The sequence below is a fragment of the Perca fluviatilis genome, chromosome 22, assembly GCF_010015445.1.
Source record: "Perca fluviatilis chromosome 22, GENO_Pfluv_1.0, whole genome shotgun sequence".
NCBI lineage: Eukaryota > Metazoa > Chordata > Actinopteri > Perciformes > Percidae > Perca > Perca fluviatilis.
Genome location: NC_053133.1, coordinates 28,168,638 through 28,176,137, shown reverse-complemented (window position 1 = coordinate 28,176,137; position 7,500 = coordinate 28,168,638). Strand labels below are relative to the sequence as shown.

At 43.7% G+C, this 7,500-nt stretch overlaps 1 protein-coding gene across 1 annotated transcript in view; it reads left to right on the top strand.

Moving 5' to 3' along the window:
* The window catches only part of LOC120552569 (NLR family CARD domain-containing protein 3-like), a 1,238,648-nt gene that overhangs the window by 320,883 nt on the left and 910,265 nt on the right, over positions 1–7,500 (top strand). The gene's annotated exons all lie outside the window — the stretch shown is intronic.

The following is a 7,500-nucleotide window of genomic DNA, read 5'->3' as shown; positions in this document are numbered from 1 at the left end:
CATGGAAAATTCCAATCCATGTCTCCTCAGAAAAGAGCCTTCATCAGCCATTTTCTAACAACAGCCTGCAGGTCACACGTAAGTGTTACTGCACAAAATGGCCACAGGCTTGAGAACTCTGATCTCCCATTGGCTCCTGGGACCATAAAACAGCATGGAGCCAGGTCAGGGGACCTGAACCATAAATAGCCTGACCACCCAAAAATCTTTGCTTTCCATCTCAACTCTTAGGAGGTTGTTAAAACTCTATATTTCGAAACAAAAGTGGATTTATTTTTTGTGCTGGGAGCACCGTGGATCCTATTAAACTACACGCCAGTGTTTTCATATCTGCAGGAGAAGGAAACAACGTTTTTCATCTCAAAAGTCGACTGGAACTAACTCCCTCTATGCTGCTCCGTTTTGGAGGGAAAAGTTCTCTTCCGTGCATTGTTGACGAGCAATTCGGATTTTTGGTTCTGTTTCCCGTGGAAGTCTATGGGATAATCCAGGACAACAGACAGTAAGAAGGCTTACGGTCTGGGTAGAGATAAATAGTGTTTTATTAATGAGTAACTTGCTATTGTTGCTACTTGTGCTGCCATTAATGTGATCTGATTAATACGCGTATCTATGCGGTTTGATTTATTAATCTGATGGTGACAACCACGTCCCATTATTATGCTGTAATTGTATCATTTGATCACAATATACTGTTGATGTTGTGTTTGACTAATGTAGCCTGGTTTAAAACTGTAAATGCCACATTTCTTCCCTCGTGAAGAAGTTAGCTACTGTAATGAATGAGAGTGTATCATTGTCAGAACCTCGGAAATCAAGACTCAAGGTGCCTTTCCTTTCCTAAGGGGCTTCCTTTCCTTATCACTAAACAACAACACACACATGTTAATGGACATACACACGCCCAAGTGAACAGCTGGCCAACAGTGAGTCACGATGTCGAATAGCTACACAGCTAGCACATAGCCGAGTAGCTAGCGTCCCCTCTTTGTCCTGTAACACGTTAGTCTGAGGCGAACTAACTCAGCTTAGGCCACGTAGCGTAACGCGGCCACTACCGCCTCTTGAGGCTAAATAGCTTTTGTGCAGCTAACACATAGCCTAGCTTCAATGAACTAACGGCTAATCTGGGTGTGGCCAAGCAACCCCTGGCTCTCATCAATTTCACCATCAATACATACACACACACACACACACACACACACACACAAAAAAAAAAAAAAAAAAAAGTGTCCTCACAGAGAAATTATGCTGGTTTGTTTTGCTTTGTTTTGTTGTAGATTAAAAAGTTATATTGGTTTTAATTGATCGAAGAATTAATTGATCGGCCATTGATGATTTTGAAGTTAATAAATTATACTCATACTTTAATTAGCAGTTGTCTGTTATTATTTGTGTACTTTATTGTAATAATTGCTGGTTGAACACAGGTCAGTGCTCAAATTTACCCTTCCTTTGTTCCTTTAAAGAATACCAGATAGATAGAACCAGGTTAAGATCTGTATTTTAAAGGAATACCACCTAATGAGACTATTTCACAGTTTGGTTATTGGTCCCTTACTTTGTAGGGTGGTGCCCCGTTTTGATTGTTTGTTGATTTGATAGTTATTCATAACCATATTCATAATTTTATTAATATTGATAAAACATCTTTGATTATTTGCCAATAATTAAATATGTACACATACGAATAATACCCAACACATGGAAAACTGCGTGCTGAGCGCCTCACGCAGAAATAGGTGTAGGCAGAAATGTAAAACAAGAGCTCGCGTTACTTGCTCTTACTCAGCATCCCTAACGCTTCTGGTCTGCTGACCTTCGTGGAACATAAAGCCTCGGTCCATCCTGTGAACAGAGCTGCGGACACTTAAAGGGATACTTCACCGATTTAGCATTCAGCTTTGTATCAGTAGAAACCCGAAGTATTTCTGAATGACCGTCCCTCCCTCATGTCCCCCTGAGACGAGAGATTTCTGCATTTGGAGCCTGGAAAAAATCTTCCGATGACGTAAAATGACGCATTTTGCGTCATTGAAGATTTTTGGGCCAGAGGCAAAGGACTACAGCCAGTAGTAGGATCTACTCGTATAGTTTTCAACACGCCTACAGGGCTGACTGCCGAGTCTGGCCGAAGGTATTCGAACGAAAACGACTTGTCAGCCATCTTGAATCTTCGCTAAACAGGCTCTCGGTTTTCAGCAGAAAACATTTACAAACAATTATCTGCATTCAAACTACTGGACGGTGTACCAACGGGATACATCGGTACAGATCGGAGAATATGGAGGAACACGTATTACAGACGCAATACCCGGCACACTACGTGAGCTCGCTTCGCACGGAGACCAGCGGTGTCGCTCAATGCCGCTAAGCCGGCTAGGGGATTATCCTTCATCGGCTTAGGTGGAAAGCTAACGCTAGCTGTCACCTGTCCCAGCCATCCTGCTTGCAGTTCGCTCATTAATGGTGCGCTTTTTGTCTTGTAATCGCGACCATAGCTCGAGCGTGACGCCACATCCGTGTAAACGCAATAACGCTGGTTGTTCGTCTTTGTCACACAATACCACGGTCGTAACTCCGAAAACAACTCGTAAAACGACTTCGTGGACAAAAAGAACGCCATTAACAACAAGCTGACTACATCCTCCAACGAACCCCAACGTGAGTTCAGTGCGCTGTGTTTTTGTTGTTGTGGAAATGCATGCCTGAACAACAGACCGCTAAAGCCACGGCATATAGCTACCGAGGCTGCCCCGCGCCGGGGGGAGCTGTGGCTACAATCGGGTGGTGTAGAAATAAAACCAACTAGCTACCGCTAACCGCTGGTGGAGCTTGTGACTGTTAAATGCCGCACCATCTCGACATTCCACGCTAATTCACGGCTGTGTTTATACCTGTGTTTAGCTACACCAATGCTAGTACGCTAGCTGAACTTTCACGGATCCTGCTTGCAAGTGTCCGGCTATTTAGACCACAAACTGGACTACATCCAACTTCAACGCACAATCCCAACGTGAGTTCAGAGACTGCCGTTTTTTGTTGTTGTGGAAACCTGCCTGAATAGTGTAACCGGACTGTCCAGCTACCAGGCCTGCTAGCCCTCCGAAAGCTAGAGATGCTCTGGTCGCCAGGTAAAAAGAGGTGGGCTGTGTTAACACGAGCGGTGCAGAAATGTGGTGATTTGTATCCATTTAACTGGTAACTGCTGGTGGAGTTTGTGACTGTTAAATGCCCACTCTATCCACATTACACACTAATTCACGGCTGTTTTATGCTCCGGTGTTTACAGCCCACCGCCGCCAATGCTAGTATGCGCTAGCTGAACTTTACGGAGCCTATAAAGTGTGCGTACCAAATGTAGCCTGTTTCGTATGTCGCTTTTATATAATGTCGTTTTATATAATGTCGCTTTTATATAATGTTGTTTTATATATGTTAAATGTGTAACACCACTTGAGTCACGATGAAACGTTGTTTCGCATATATGGCTTGAAATGACAATAAAAACACGCTTGAGTTGAGTTGAATGCCCTGGTCGGTCTGTCAGCGGTGCAGGCGTGGCTTGGGAGTGGACTCAAAGCAACGAAGCAGGTGCATTCTGGGATTTGGTGTTTTTCATCCATATAAGACCAAAAACACATTTTCTGGCTTTTCTCGTCTAGAAGGCAACTAATTCCTAATTTTTTTTCATATTTCTACCACATAAGGACCCAATTTTAATGATGTATTAGCTTCTCCAGCGGTGAAATATTCCCTTTAATCTCCTGTAGGAGAGTCTCTCAGAAACATGTGAACAGTCAGTCACATAATATTACACATAGGAAGAAAAAACAGGGTACAAGGTAGACACCTTCAACACCTAGTTTAGTCTATTTACAAGAATATTTACATTGCATATTTACGGCATTTGTCTATGTTGCATCTATGTTAAATTGAGTTTTTGGTGTCTGTATATTATCTGTTGTATGTTTATCGGGCACCCTCCGAAAAAACTTTTAGTAGCTTATTTGGGGTCGCGGCCTACATATGATCAGTGTACCTTCTGGAATTGTGTCAGTCAGTAGGAGAGCAGCAGTCAGTAGGAGAGAGCAGCAGTCAGTAGGAGAGAGCAGCAGTCAGTAGGAGAGAGCAGCAGTCAGTAGGGAGAGAGAGTAGCAGTCAGTAGGAGAGAGAAGCAGTCAGTAGGAGAGAGCAGCAGTCAGTAGGAGAGAGCAGCAGTCAGTAGGAGAGTAGCAGTCAGTAGGAGAGAGCAGCAGTCAGTAGGAGAGAGCAGCAGTCAGTAGGAGAGAGCAGCAGTCAGTAGGGAGAGAGTAGCAGTCAGTAGGAGAGAGCAGCAGTCAGTAGGAGAGAGCAGCAGTCATTGAGGAGAGAAGCAGCCAGTAGGAGAGAGTAGCAGCCTGCAGGGAGAGAGAAGCAGCTGCAGTGGAGAGAGCAGCAGTCAGTAGGGGAGAGCAGCAGTCAGTAGGAGAGAGCAGCAGTCAGTAGAAGAGAGCAGCAGTCAGTAGGAGAGAGCAGCAGTCAGTAGGAGAGAGCAGCAGTCAGTAGGAGAGAGCAGCAGTCAGTAGGAGAGAGCAGCACCCAGAGAAGAGAGCAGCAGTCAGTAGAGGAGAGCAGCAGTCAGTAGGGAGAGAGCAGCAGTCAGTAGGAGAGAGCAGCAGTCAGTAGGAGAGAGCAGCAGTCAGTAGGAGAGAGCAGCAGTCAGTAGGGGAGAGCAGCAGTCAGTAGGGAGAGAGAGCAGCAGTCAGTAGGAGAGAGTACAGTAAAGCAGGAGAGAGTAGCAGTCAGTAGGGGAGAGCAGCAGTCAGGGGAGAGCAGCAGTCAGTAGGAGAGAGCAGCAGTCAGTAGGAGAGAGTAGCAGTCAGTAGGAGAGAGTAGCAGTCAGTAGGGGAGAGTAGCAGTCAGTAGGAGAGAGCAGCAGTCAGTAGGAGAGAGCAGCAGGGGAGAGCACAGCAGTAGAGAGAGCAGCAGTCAGTAGGGGAGAGCCAGCAGTCAGGAGAGAGCAGCAGCAGGGAGAGCAGCAGCCGGTAGGAGAGAGCAGTCAGTAGGGAGAGAGCAGCAGTCAATAGGGGAGAGCAGCAGGGAGACAGCAGTAGCAGGAGAGAGCAGCCGGGAGACAGGAGAGAGTAGCTGCAGGAGAGGAGACAGTGGAGAGTCAGTAGAGACAGGAGAGCAGCAGTCAGTGGGAGAGAAGAAAGCAGCAAAGTGGAGAGACATAAAACCAACAGGAAGAGCGTCACAGACCAATAGTGTAGTAGGATGTGAAGCACATGGATAGAGACGAAAATAACAAGTGTGAAAGGAATGGAAAGGAATAAAATATGGAACTGTCTGGACCCAGAGGTGGAAGAGTGAGAGAGAGAGTTTTTTTTTTTTGTGTTATGTGTGTGTGTAAATAAAATAGCACAGCAGCAAGACAGCACAAATATATAATAAACTGAATAATAGAGATAGAACAGAAAACTTTGAAGGTATGAGGAGGAAAGAGTGAGTTCCCAAAGGAAAGCCCGCAACTGGATCCAGCCAGGGATGAGGGTCATTGGGGCGTCTTAAATGGATAATCACAAACAATTTTTTTTTTTTTTTTTTTGTGTGTGTGTGTGTGTGTGTGTGTGTGTGTGTGTGTGTGTGTGTGTGTGTGTTTTGTGGACACCAATGGAAGAAAAACCACCAACACCAATCAACAAACTAAATAAATAACACATATCAAGGTACATCACAACATAGATATAGATATATCCTCCTCATATCACTAACATCAGATATGTAGATACCTTATCCTCCTCATATCACTAACATCAGATATGTAATACCTTTATCCGTCCCTCATATCACTAACATTAGATATGTAGATACCTTATCCGTCTCATATCTAACATCAGATAGTGTACTTTCCGTCCTCATATTAACATATATTGATATTATCCGTCCTCTATCACTAAACATCAGATATGTAGATATTATCCGTCCCTCATATCACTAAACATTAGATATGTATACCTTATCGTCTCATATCACTAACATAGATATGTAGATACCTTATCCGTCCTCATATCACTAACATTAGATATGTAGATACCTTATCCGTCCTCATATCACTAACATCAGATATGTAGATACCTTATCCGTCCTCATATCACTAACATCAACCATCGTGGACAGGCTTTAACATCCCAGCAGATTCTTTGTGTCGCATTACGTTTTTTGCAAACGGCAGTTTTCTTTATAACAGTGTAGCGGATCATACTGTAGCCTAAAGCCACTGTATGCAGAGCCGTCAGAAAAGTGTGACTCGCTCTTAAAGGTTTTTTAAACGTCTCTGTAGTGTTCTCTGGACACAAAAACGTGAGAGCCATTAAAAAGAAATAAATGATTATACATTATAGTTCTGTTAATGATCATGGTGCTGCAGCCTCAGAATGGGATTAGTAGCCTATAGTTTACTTTTTCGCCCGCAGGATTGCACTTAAATGAAATTATAGGTGTAATACAATTCTAGTTTTCACCAGTGGCCTAATATTAAAAGTTAACTGTGATTAAATATGAAATTAATACACTGTTAATGCGTACACATTGTAATGCGTACGCATTGACTCGAGCAGCAATTTTCTCCCACACCAATTCTCTCTCTTTTGCAGCAGCAGCCGCTGTCTTGCTTTTTAACGAAATTAATGTTCAAACTCGCTGTTTGTGCGCATGAGCATTTCCGCCGACCCGTTTGTTTATGGTTGTTGCCATGGTGAATGGTAGAATCATGGCTCTATTCATACTGCCTTTTTAGAGTGGATGTGCACGCGCGTAACCCTGAGTGAACCTACTCTGAGTTGATTGAACCAACTCAAATCAGCTGTTCTGGAACCGAAAACTCAGAGTTTCCATCTCAGGGTAAATCAACTCAGACATCAGGGTTAGACTCAGAGTTTGTTAAACCTCCTACCTGGAACGGGCCCCTGGCCTTTCCACTAAATCAGGGGTTTTCAATGCTTTTTAAGCCAAGGACCCCTCAACTGAAAGAGAGATGGATCAGGGACCCCCCTACTACATATTAATCTGTTCCTACAATAACTTTTAGGGCCGCCTAAAGCATTTATAGATACCTTTGCATAGAATACAAAGCTATTCAAATAGCCTAATAATTGTTGACATGATTTTATAAATCATGTTTTAATGTTAACCCTTAAATGTGAAACAAATGTGAAACAGTCACTCCTTTGGGATGAACTGTATCTGTGGATGGCTACCTTAGTGACTACATTACCTATTGGCCAGTACGCCTACCATCAGTGGGGATTTATATTTGCTAATAATTTTTGAAAATCTTTAAAAAATTAACTATAATTTGGAGGCCCCCTGGATTGACTCGGAGGACCCCCTGGGGGTCCCGGACCCCCTGTTGAAGATCCCTGCACTAAAGCATTTATTACCAAATACACTGACATGAGAGGCAACAACTGAGACTGGACTTGGAGAAAAAGTCCTGATTCATTAAGTTCTAGGGCT